General features: G+C 39.7%; 1 protein-coding gene across 1 annotated transcript in view; it reads right to left on the bottom strand.

The window, feature by feature from the left end:
- CACNA2D3 (calcium voltage-gated channel auxiliary subunit alpha2delta 3) overlaps positions 1–12,357 on the bottom strand; it is a 959,782-nt gene that overhangs the window by 21,079 nt on the left and 926,346 nt on the right. The window lies entirely within an intron of this gene.

Here is a 12,357-nt window from a genome sequence, read left to right as displayed (position 1 = left end):
GTGCCGGGCGGGTGTGTTGCGGCTCCGCAATTTGGGGGTCCGCAACACACCACGGACATGTGAATGGAGCCTTAATCCCTCAACCACCAGGAAACGCAATGTTGAACAGTGCTGACATGTTGTCCTAGGTACGGAGTGATAAACCAAGTCTCTCAGTTCAAGGATTCCGTAACTCCTAGATTGTGACAAATGGAGATAACTGGCATTTTGACAAACAGGAGACATTGCACAATCGTCCCACATGACTTCATCTGATTTTTGAGGTTTCATGCGACTAAAAACCCTTTGCTTTCATTCTGGTTTTTATGACCCTCCCACATGCCACAGATTGGAGCTAGGTTCTTGGAAATTTGATTATTTGCAGATATGTAGCAACACCAGATACTTCCTCAATTGCATAACTTTACTGCTTCGTGGTGTTGCAATTTCAATGTTGAACTGTGTAAATAGATAAATAGATAGATAGATAGATAGATAGATTGAAAGATAGATAGATAGATAGATAGATAGATAGATAGATAGATAGATAGACAAATGGATGATAGCTAGATAAATAGATGTGAGATGGATAATTGATATAGATAGAAAGATGATGGATAGATAGATATAGAAAGATAGATAGATAGATAGATAGATAGATAGATAGATAGATAGATAGATAGATAGATAGATAGATAATGTAGATAGCTGGACTTGTGTTTTATGATAAACAAAGACCCTAATATTGGTTATTTTACTTCCAGGAATTGGCATGAGTGCTATATTACTTACCTGACAACCTACATAAATATATTGTATGATATGGAAGCCCTTTTGCTCTAAATGTTTAAAAGTCAACATGGATCTGTCATGAAAATTTAATCAGGGCAGAGTAGGTTTAAGACTAAGTGCTGACATTTATGCTCAAAGCAAAGAAAGACTCAATAACTGATATGTTTGGTATTGCTTAGTCTGTGTCTCAAGTCTCCTTTTCTGGTTTCAAGTTTTTGAAAAATATGAGATAAGGAAACCTGCCTCAATCTGTTTCTAATAGGCTATAAAACATGGGGCATTATGAAATATGACGACATTAAGAAAACACAATCTGTAGAAATGTATCATTTACTTACTACTTAGTCCGAGAAGTTTGGCCAATAAATGAATCATAAAACATCCATCCTTTACCAACTTCATGTTGGACATGTTACACCCTTGGGATGATAACAAGGCAATGATTGTAAATGAACCTTTTGTTCTCATAACGGCCCGCTCATTCAGCTGTGTTCACATTCAGTAAATAATCCTCTCTGCATGCGAATGAGTGAGCGTTATTGTGATTTTTCCAGTTCCTATAGTTCCATTTCTTGTCAGCAGCACATCCCTGTCTACACTCATCTCTATCTGTTAGGGTACGGCCACGCGGTCAGGTTTCCTGATGTATTTCAGAAGTGGCTCAAAAAAGGAGGGAAAGTATAAAGGACAGATACGACTTTCTCCTTTTTTGAATTCACTCCTGGTACCAAAACTGCATGAGGAAACCTGACTATGTGGCCATACCCATACAAAGGAGCTTGAATTATTCGTCTGGTCCTAGAATGTGAGCTTTGTAACTAGTTTTATTAGTAGTATTTTTCTTTACTTCAGACAGAATACATACGGTCCTTTTACCGTTTTATTACACTTGTCACCACTCTTTACTTCATTTTGAAGAAAACAAGCTGTCTAAAAACTTTCAACCATCAGTGTCTCATCAGTAGACCGGGGCAATGAATGGGATCCAACCAAATGTACAAAATGTACAATAACTGTGCTGCATTTCCTATGGAATGTGAGGTTGATGAACTATAGTCGGTGTGACCTTCATCAAGCCTATAGCTTTGTCTGCCCTTCATACATGTAAGTATTTATGGCACCACTGTTGATACAAATTATCATATGACTTCTTTGCAGATTCTTGCAAGAGCAAGTTGAAAAATGTACTTCACATCCCACGTCGAATATTTTCAGGACAGTCCAAGTGCATAACTTGAATCTTTGCAGACAATATATTTGCAGACGTGCCAGACTCAATATTTTTAATTCCGTTTGTTTTGAAAGATAAATGGAATAGTAGACTAATTTAATAAAGCAAGGTATATAACATGTCAGAAATATTAACGAGGGCAGCCAAACCTTAGAAATAGTGGTATTTTTATGTTAATTGTGCTCACTTTGCATTCCATGAATTTAATAAGATTGTACTGTATGACTGATTATGCTGAACGTGTTGGCCTATAAGCCTGCTGGATTACTGCAGTATGTTTAGCGATGAATGTAAAAATTCAGAAAGCCGGGCCATGCATATAATGCATGTTTTATTTCAGCCAATTAAAAATTAGCCTACTCGTGAAAACATTGTGAAACCTGCAGAAAAAATAAAGCATAGGCCAAACAAATCATACAAAGCCAAGTAAAAGTACAGAAAGTGTACTATTATGAGAAGTCCAGCCACTCGAAAGCACTTACACTTGTATAAATTCTACATTTCATACCACCCTTTTTAACTCATCCCTCCTAAAAGCAGCACACCCTACTTCCTGAACATCGTTGCCCACATAAAAATTCAGTTTCTCTGCAATAGAATGCAAAGCATTCAAAAGCCCCCCTCCCAAAAAAAATAATTTATAAAACACTTTTTGTTTAGATAATCTACCTGAAAAGTAACGACTTTGCATTTCTTGCTTTGCACTAATCCTAAATTACTTTATTACATTTGTAGTAAGGAACAAGGGGCCATCACTGATGGTCGGTAGGTGTCACCGGGGTTCCCGACCTCGGTGAGGTAAGAGCCGGTTTTTTTCACCCTGAAGTGTCAGTATTGCAGATTGCAGTCTGACACCAGCTGTTTAATATGGCTACAAGCTGATCCGGGATGGCTTTTACTGGGAGTAGCCAAAGTGCTGGGTGGGTGGCCACTCCCCACGGTCTTGGCAGGTTTAAAAGCAGTCAGTACTGCCAGGTGGTATGGATTACCTCCCTCTCACAGTGGAGCTGTGGAGATCACTGCGCTGAGGTCTGAAGACCGTGTGTCAGGTGAGCAGGCCGCCTTACAGCCTGCAAGTTGACTTTCTGGTGTGAACGGACACCCAGGATACCAGGTGAACGTTATTTAGTTTTTTCTGTGTGTGAACAAGCCTGAAAACGGGACTGTTGTGTTATGTTATGAGTGTGAATAAACACTGAAGATTGATGGTCCGTTGCCTCTATACTGTGTCCGCTAACCTGCCTACCAGAGCGAATCCCCACATATTCCAGAGCTGCATTCACAATCATATACCGTTCAGAGCTGAAATCTCCCAATGTTCTTATCAGGCAAAATGTTGCAAAAATGTATCATCTCTCTAAATTACAGGCGTCCACCTGATCAATTACGGGGTTGACATTTTACAAACTGGTAGTACAGCCAAATCAGCACCACGTAAGGGGTCATCTTCCAGCTTCTCCAGGCTCCCAAGTGGTGATTATATTGGGTTATACCAGCTTACATATTGCTCCTGTAAAGGGGTTTTCAACTGTTGGGGAACACTGGGTGAAGACCCCTGTGGGTGTGTCAAATGGAACAACTTAGCTTGCCACAAAGTGTTCCGTAAAATAGTTTTAAGAAACCGCTAAATATAAATTTTAGCAACTTGCAATATATGGTGGCTCAAGAACATAAATTGACTAATTATATATTTCAAAGAAATTCGGTCTTCAATTTTTGTGACAATCCACCTCTTTGGCTGATTGATACATATGACCAAATTATGAAGCAATACAACCTCTGCGTTGCCTGGAGCCAAAATGGTGCACGTTGTATGGGAGCATGCTGTATCAAATTCCAGATGAATCTGTGGCAAATGCTATATGGCAAAAATATTCACTAGAAAAAATTTGCAGTGTTGCTATAAAGGCACCATGCGGCAGCAATTGGTTGGCTTCATACTACTGACATGTTGGGACTCTTTCTGTAAAGGTCAATGCACACAGCATATCAATGTTTTTGTGTCCCCATTATAATAGAAGGACATCCAGGGGCAGACTTTACCACCATGCAAACCAAGCAAGTTGCTTGAAATCCCAGAGATCAGGGACCTTCTGCGGGCCACAAGCAGTTGGCTGGAAAAAAAAGTAACCTGGGGTGGACACACTGGTTCAGTTGCACAAGGGCCCGGTGGGGAAGGGGTGCAATTCCCAGCTGTAGAGCAATAGCAGAATTCCTGAGGCTGCACTGTTGAGCTGATAGTGAGTCTTAGCGGGCCGAAGGGAATAGAACTTAGCGGCACAACAGGGGAAAACTTGGTGGGGTGATTGGACGGAGCTTACAATTGCAATGGGAGTAGATCTTAGCAAGGTGATGGAGGCGAGATAAGTTTGCTTGGGGCCCTATAAATACAAAATCCACTCATGAGAACATTATCAAGTAATCAAGACATTATTTGACCCAAACTAATTGAAGTAAACTTGGAGAAGAGTGAGGTTTTGTGGTAGTCAATCCCAGTAGACTCAAAATAGAGACACAACAGATTAAGACTATAATCTCATGCTAGAAAAAAAGCCTCTTACTGGTAAATGGTTAAAGGTAGACCAAATGTGTATCTCACTCCACACACACATCTCCATTTATTTAAGGCTTTTCTGGGATCAGACACTTGAAAAGAAACATATTTGTGTTGATGTGAAAGACAATATTGTGATTGTTAATACTCGCGGAGGGCATTTAAGAGCCATCATTGTGCTCTCATTAGAGGTTTATCGGGGGTGTAGTTTATGGCTTCCTGTTGGGTGCATTTGCAAAATAATGGATGCCTTGAGATCAGTTTGGACCGCACTCTCAAAGACACAAATGTTTTCTTTACAAATAAAAAAAGATCTTAGTCGCCTTAAAATGCTATAATTTGCACTTGACTCAGTTTCCAATGGGTTGTAGACCAAACGCTGCACTATGTGGTTATTTTGAAAAGAGATTCCATGTCCTAAAATTACCCTCAAAACCTGAGGTCTTAAATCTGCTCTTGTCATGTTGAATATTATAGTTGTATACCCAGAAATGATGTTCAGGCATAGCCAGTCCACATTCAATATTTCCATACAAAGTATAGATAATACAGCACAGGGAACTGATAGCTGAGGTCTCTATAGACGTTTAGTAGAGTACTTAGCTGCCAGGCCTTCCAAGCAAGAACATCCATGAATCCCTCTACTTACATAATAAATATAAGATAATAAAATGCTTAACATTATGAGGACCATTAGATTCAAACTGCATATTAATCATCATAATTGCAGTAGAAATACAGTTGTATAAGAAATTAGTTGGTTGTAGTATTTGATGCATTTATTTTAGTCAAAGCAAGCAGTCCTAAAATGAGGAACCCTATCAAGAAGACACTTACACAATTATATTTTTTTTAAATTCAATCCCAGTTTCGGCAAAAACAATGGCGACCATATTGTGATACGTATGGAACTCTATTTTGGAGATGTTCTCTATACTACATGATATGGAGGTTGTAAGTAGTGTTGAGCGCGAAAATCGAATTTTAATCGCGAATATCGCCACTTCGAGAATTCGTGAATATTTAGAATATAGTGCTATATATTCGTATTCACAAATAGTGTTGAATATTCTAATCGCAAATTTATCGTGAATATATTACATTGCCGATTTTCGAAATCAAGTAAACAATGACTGGAGATCACGAATTGTCGAATTTGCGAATTAATGGCGAATATTCAGCCAAAAATTTGCGAAATATTGCGAATTCGAATATTGCCTATGCCGCTCATCACTAGTTGTAAGAAGCTGTAATATGGGGATATCATGAGCCTTTGTAGAGATAAAAATTGCTTTGTAAGTGTACTGAGCACTGAGGGGTGTAGCAGTATCGGTGCTCCAAGAGCTAGTATGCTGGCCCCTCTGTGCATGAACTGTCTAATTTCCATAAATATAAAAGTCCACATGTGCAAGCTACAAAGAAGAGAAAGGTGTAGTTTTAATCAGCATGATCAACCCTACCAAGCAAGATGTCTGGTTTAATGGGATTGATCATGCTAACAGAGCCTCTTTAAGAAATCACTGCGGCCAATAAAATGAATTGGATGAGTCAGAGTACAGTTCAAATGTCAGTTGGATTGGGCTTCAAAATTGGCATTTATTACATTCATTACGTCGTAGAACGTTTAATATGTCCTCTGTTCTGATGCAACCACCTAGCTAAGATCTCAGGGATCACAGTGTTTGGCGAAGTGTAATGTTTCATGGCACTCACCATAAAGTCCATCTTTATTTAGGATGCATATGGCAGCGGACTTACTAGTATGTTAATGGTCAACTATATGAGTAGTGCTAACTATTTCTTGGAGCTGTGATTTTTGGCAAAGTGTCTGTTCATGCTTACACATTCGTATGGTGATGATATGGGCGTGCTGCATGTGGGTCATAGGACTTTAAGTGTGTAGAGTTCTCCATATCAAGGATTCAATATCTGTTCTGGGATTAAATATCAGTAAGGAAACCTTTGGCTGATTATGTTCATGTCACTATCCAGTCGCTGAAAGTATAAAGAATAAATTAAAGGAGTTTTCTGGGTTACAGACATTGAAGACCTCCCCTTAGTTTAGATCAGGGGTGCACAACCCGCGGCCCCCAGAGACAAGTTTTACAGCCCCCGTCCTTCTGGGCAGAAACACAGCTGATTGTGCGATCAACTGTGTTTCTGCCTGAAGCGCCGCACAAGGGAGCATTACAACTCCTGCAATGTAGCAGGAGCAGGACGTGTCCCCGGCTGTCAGAGACAGTGGGGGAACCGAGGAGAAACCGCTTCTGCCTTCTCCTCAGATAGGTGAGCGGCGTGGTCTGCAGTTTGGACCATGTGGAACAAATATAGAAAAAAATAATTTCAAAAATTATATTAAAAAAAAGAATAAAAATTGAAAACTAAATAAAAAATATAATATAATAAAATACAAGAAAAAAAATGAAATAAAATATTATGTGGCAAAAAAAATAGAAAATTTTTAAAAAAAAGTACCATAAGAAAATTTAAAGGTGAGAAAAGAGTGTTCACTGTCCCCCAACAGTCTTTTTATTACCCTTTGGGTGACATATTATGAGGCAAAAATATATTTAAAAAAATAATAGAAAATTAAATTATTATTTTTTAAATAATAAAGAAATAAAATGCAAATAAAAGAAAAAAATCAAAAGGAAAGTACAAAATAGTAGAGTGTTCATTGTCCCCCAACAGTCTTTTTATGACCTCTTCAGGGACATATTATGTGGCAAAAATATATTTAAAAGAAAAGTAATAAACTAATTATACAAAAAAATACAATAAAATATTAATAAAATACAAATTAAATTAAAAGAACAAAGATGCAAATTGAAAAAAAAGTGTCAGTGTCCCCCAAAGGTCTTTTTATGACCTCTTAGGGGAAAAATTAGATAGCATAAATATGTTACAAAATTAAGTTAAAAAAAGATAAAAAATAATAAAATACATAAAAGAAAAAACTACCACACCAACTCAAACCGTCACCATTACCGCCCCATTCATGTGAAACTACAGTCGTGGCCAAAAGTTTTGAGAATGACACAAATATTAGTTTTCACAAAGTTTGCTGCTAAACTGCTTTTAGATCTTTGTTTCAGTTGTTTCTGTGATGTAGTGAAATATAATTACACGCACTTCATACGTTTCAAAGGCTTTTATCAACAATTACATGACATTTATGCAAAGAGTCAGTATTTGCAGTGTTAACCCTTCTTTTTCAGGACCTCTGCAATTCGACTGGGCATGCTCTCAATCAACTTCTGGGCCAATTCCTGACTGATAGCAACCCATTCTTTCATAATCACTTCTTGGAGTTTGTCAGAATTAGTGGTTTTTTGTTTGTCCACCCGCCTCTTGAGGATTGACCACAAGTTCTCAATGGGATTTAGATCTGGGGAGTTTCCAGGCCATGGACCCAAACGTTTTGGTCCCCGAGCCACTTAGTTATCAATTTTGCCTTATGGCACGGTGCTCCATCGTGCTGGAAAATGCATTGTTCTTCACCAAACTGTTGTTGGATTGTTGGAAGAAGTTGCTGTTGGAGGGTGTTTTGGTACCATTCTTTATTCATGGCTGTGTTTTTGGGCAAAATTGTGAGTGAGCCCACTCCCTTGGATGAGAAGCAACCCCACACATGAATGGTCTCAGGATGCTTTACTGTTGGCATGACACAGGACTGATGGTAGCGCTCACCTTTTCTTCTCTGGACAAGCCTTTTTCCAGATGCCCCAAACAATCGGAAAGAGGCTTCATCGGAGAATATGACTTTGCCCCAGTCCTCAGCAGTCCATTCACCATACTTTCTGCAGAAGATCAATCTGTCCCTGATGTTTTTTTTGGAGAGAAGTGGCTTCTTTGCTGCCCTTCTTGACACCAGGCCATCTTCCAAAAGTCTTCGCCTCACTGTGCGTGCAGATGCGCTCACACCTGCCTGCTGCCATTCCTGAGCAAGCTCTGCACTGGTGGCACTCCGATCCCGCAGCTGAATCCTCTTTAGGAGACGATCCTGGCGCTTGCTGGACTTTCTTGGACGCCCTGAAGCCTTCTTAACAAGAATTGAACCTCTTTCCTTGAATTTCTTGATGATCCTATAAATTGTTGATTGAGGTGCAATCTTAGTAGCCACAAAATCCTTGCCTGTGAAGCCATTTTTATGCAACGCAATGATGGCTGCACGCGTTTCTTTGCAGGTCACCATGGTTAACAATGGAAGAACAATGATTTCAAGCATCACCCTCCTTTTAACATGTCACGTCTGCCATTTTAACCCAATCAGCCTGACATAATGATCTCCAGCCTTGTGCTCGTCAACATTCTCACCTGAGTTAACAAGACGATTACTGAAATGATCTCAGCAGGTCCTTTAATGACAGTAATGAAATGCAGTGGAAAGGTTTTTTTGGGATTAAGTTAATTTTCATGGCAAAGAAGGACTATGCAATTTATCTGATCACTCTTCATAACATTCTATAGTATATGCAAATTGCTATTATAAATACTTAAGCAGCAACTTTTCCAATTTCCAATATTTATGTAATTCTCAAAACTTTTGGCCACGACTGTACACATATTATAAAATAAAATGGCCTAAACAAAATAGGGAGCTAATTATAATAATTTATTTTGGTGTCAATTTGCATATTTAAAGAATAAAGAGCTGTAGTTCGAAAAAAAATACTCTTTAAAAATGTTATGTACAGCTTCCCCCCAATAAAACTACTACTAAAAAATAAATTAGAAAGCCCTATGTGTCACATAAAAAATTGTTGCAAAAATTATTTTGGTAGTCCAACAAATAAGATAGTTACAACCGTTTGAAGCACCATGTTTGCTAAATCACATAAAAGTGTCTGGTTTATTAAGGTCTTTTCAAGCCTGGTCATTAAAAGGTTAACCAATGAGCGCCTTCCCCACTAGTAAGGTAAAGTGCTTACTGGTTATTGCATGGTGCCTGTAGCTGCAGGGCAGGATCAGCTAATAACCAGTGAGTGCCGTTCTGATGATGGGAAGGAAATGTCGCCACTTTTCCAGTGAAAATGTTTTTCAACAAGTTCCTGCAGCATGGCCCCTGAAACAAAAGATTCATACTTACCTGCTCTACGCTGCTCCGGTCCTCTGCCCTGCCCCCGCTGCCTCCATCTTCCTGTCCTTGCACTGTTTACACCTGGCAGTGCATGGGCATAGTTATACACCGCTCCAGTCAATGAGTGGCTTCAGCAGTGACATGCTGCTTGTGTTCACATTACCGCTGAAGCCAGTCATTGGCTGGAGAGGTGCATGTGACCATGGCTATGCACTGCCAGGTGTAAACAGCGCGGGGACCGGAAGATGGAGGCGGCGGGGGCAGTGCAGAGGACCGGAGCGGCGGGGAGCAGGTAAGTATAACTCGTTTCAGGGGCCATGCTGCAGCATGATATCTGGAACAATTACTGGGAACAAGTGCTCATAGATACGCTCATATCTTATATCTGGCTGATATTATCGTGCAGCTGATCAGTCAATAAACAGCTGATCGCTCGTTTGTCAGCTGATTTGCATATTTTATCAAGATGACAGATGTATGATAATCATCAGCACATCTCCCTGTATAATCAAGGATGGGCTACCAATAATCAATATAACTAAATGAAGGTGGAATGATTGGTAGTGATCATTTCTCCCCAATCACTTTGCTTTGGCTTGTGTAATAGGCCAATGCAAATGAGCGCTGATCAACATTTTTTTTATTTGCAGGCCCTTGAAATAGAGCGGCCCCCAGACCAAAAAAGGTTGTGCACCCCTGGTGTAGATGATCTACAGGGTGGGCCATTTATATGGATACACCTTAATAAAATGGGAATGGTTGGTGATATTAACTTCCTGTTTGTGGCACATTAGTATATGTGAGGGGGGAAACTTTTCAAGATGGGTGGTGACCATGGCGGCCATTTTGAAGTTGGCCATTTTGAATCCAACTTTTGTTTTTTCAATAGGAAGAGGGTCATTTGACACATCAAACTTATTGGGAATTACACAAGAAAAACAATGGTTTGCTTGGTTTTAACGTAACTTTATTCTTTTATGAGTTATTTACAAGTTTCTGACCACTTACAAAATGTGTTCAATGTGCTGCCCATTGTGTTGGATTGTCAATGTAACCCTTTTCTCCCACTCTTCACACACTGATAGCAACACCGCAGGAGAAATGCTAGCACAGGCTTCCAGTATCCGTAGTTTCAGGTGCTGCACATCTCGTATCATCTGAAGGCAATCGTCTATGCTGTGAAGATACGAGATGTGCAGCACCTGAAACTACGGATACTGGAAGCCTGTGCTAGCATTTTTCCTGCGGTGTTGCTATCAGTGTGTGAAGAGTGGGAGAAAAGGGTTGCATTGACAATTCAACACAATGGGCAGCACATTGAACACATTTTATAAGTGATCAGAAACTTGTAAATAACTCATGAAAGAATAAAGTTACGTTAAAACCAAGCACACCATTGTTTTTCTTATGAAATTCCCAATAAGTTTGATGTGTCAAATGACCCTCTTCCTATTGAAAAAACTAAAGTTGGATTCAAAATGGCCGACTTCAAAATGGCCACCATGGTCACCACCCATCTTGAAAAGTTTACCCCCTCACATATACTAATGTGCCACAAACAGGAAGTTAATATCACCAACCATTCCCATTTTATTAAGGTGTATCCATATAAATGGCCCATCCTGTATATCAGATCATTGGGTGTCCAACAATCAGCTGTTTTCAGGACTCCTACTGCTGTGAAATTGATGGTGAAATTCATATAAAAACCTGAATACAATTAGCCTGTGGTTTAATTTTTGGATTAAAGGGGTTTGCAGGTTTAGAAAACCTATTTTCATATATCCTATTAGGGAATTCTTATCGGAAGTCCTCAGTTCAGGATCCTGATCTCTTGGCCAGAACAGGGAGTGGTTACAAAGAGCACCTCCAGCTCTGAAGGAGCTGTCCTGTGTTACCCACTTAGACTTTTGAGTTGTCCACTGTGTAATGCTTAATTGTTCCTGTAGTGGCGCCGAAAGGATATTGAATACTTACTCCTGGGTTCCCCCACAGATTACAGCTGATTACAATTGGTTCCAACAAGGGAACACTTTGTCATCTGTTTATCGTCAAGGGCCGCCACTAACAAGTAGGGATTGTCCAAAGGAGAGAATCCCTTTAAAAACATGGATTGTAATAGACAGTATCACAAACATCTATGTTCCTACTGCTAATATTTTTTTTTTTTTAAGAAAGGAGAGAGAGGGCGCTCCCTGTGTGATATCCTCAGGGGGTGTGGGAAAGCCAACAGTTAGTATTGCACAGGGATAGGCACAACCTTAGGAATCAGCTAAGTGCTCCCACGCCAGGGAGAATGACCAGACTGCTGCGCTCAACACTGGACACTGCAGGAGGCCAGAAGATACTGGATCCAAGAGACATTCTGCCGGGAGGCAAAGAAAAGACAGTGTGCTGCACCAGAGGACTTCAAGGTAAGTAGCAATTTATTAAAAAGCATAAAAAAAATTGCATAAAAAGCAGGGTATGCGTTTCGGTGGCGGTTCGCAACCTTCATCAAGCATCTTGCCTGATGAAGGTGGAGGACCACCACTGAAACGCGTAGCATACTTTTTATGTTTTTTTTTTTTAATGTTTTTTTATAAATTGTTACTTGCCAGTGTCTTTCTTCTGCCTGTCGGCAGGGTGTCTCCTGGATCAAGTACTGCCGATATTTTGACACTTGTTTTCCATCCTTCCTAAATTCAGATAAATATGGTAGATGTTGCTGTTTGTGCACAA

This window comes from Bufo bufo, chromosome 9 (genome assembly GCF_905171765.1).
Source record: "Bufo bufo chromosome 9, aBufBuf1.1, whole genome shotgun sequence".
Lineage (NCBI taxonomy): Eukaryota > Metazoa > Chordata > Amphibia > Anura > Bufonidae > Bufo > Bufo bufo.
This window is presented reverse-complemented; position numbering and strand designations above follow the sequence as displayed.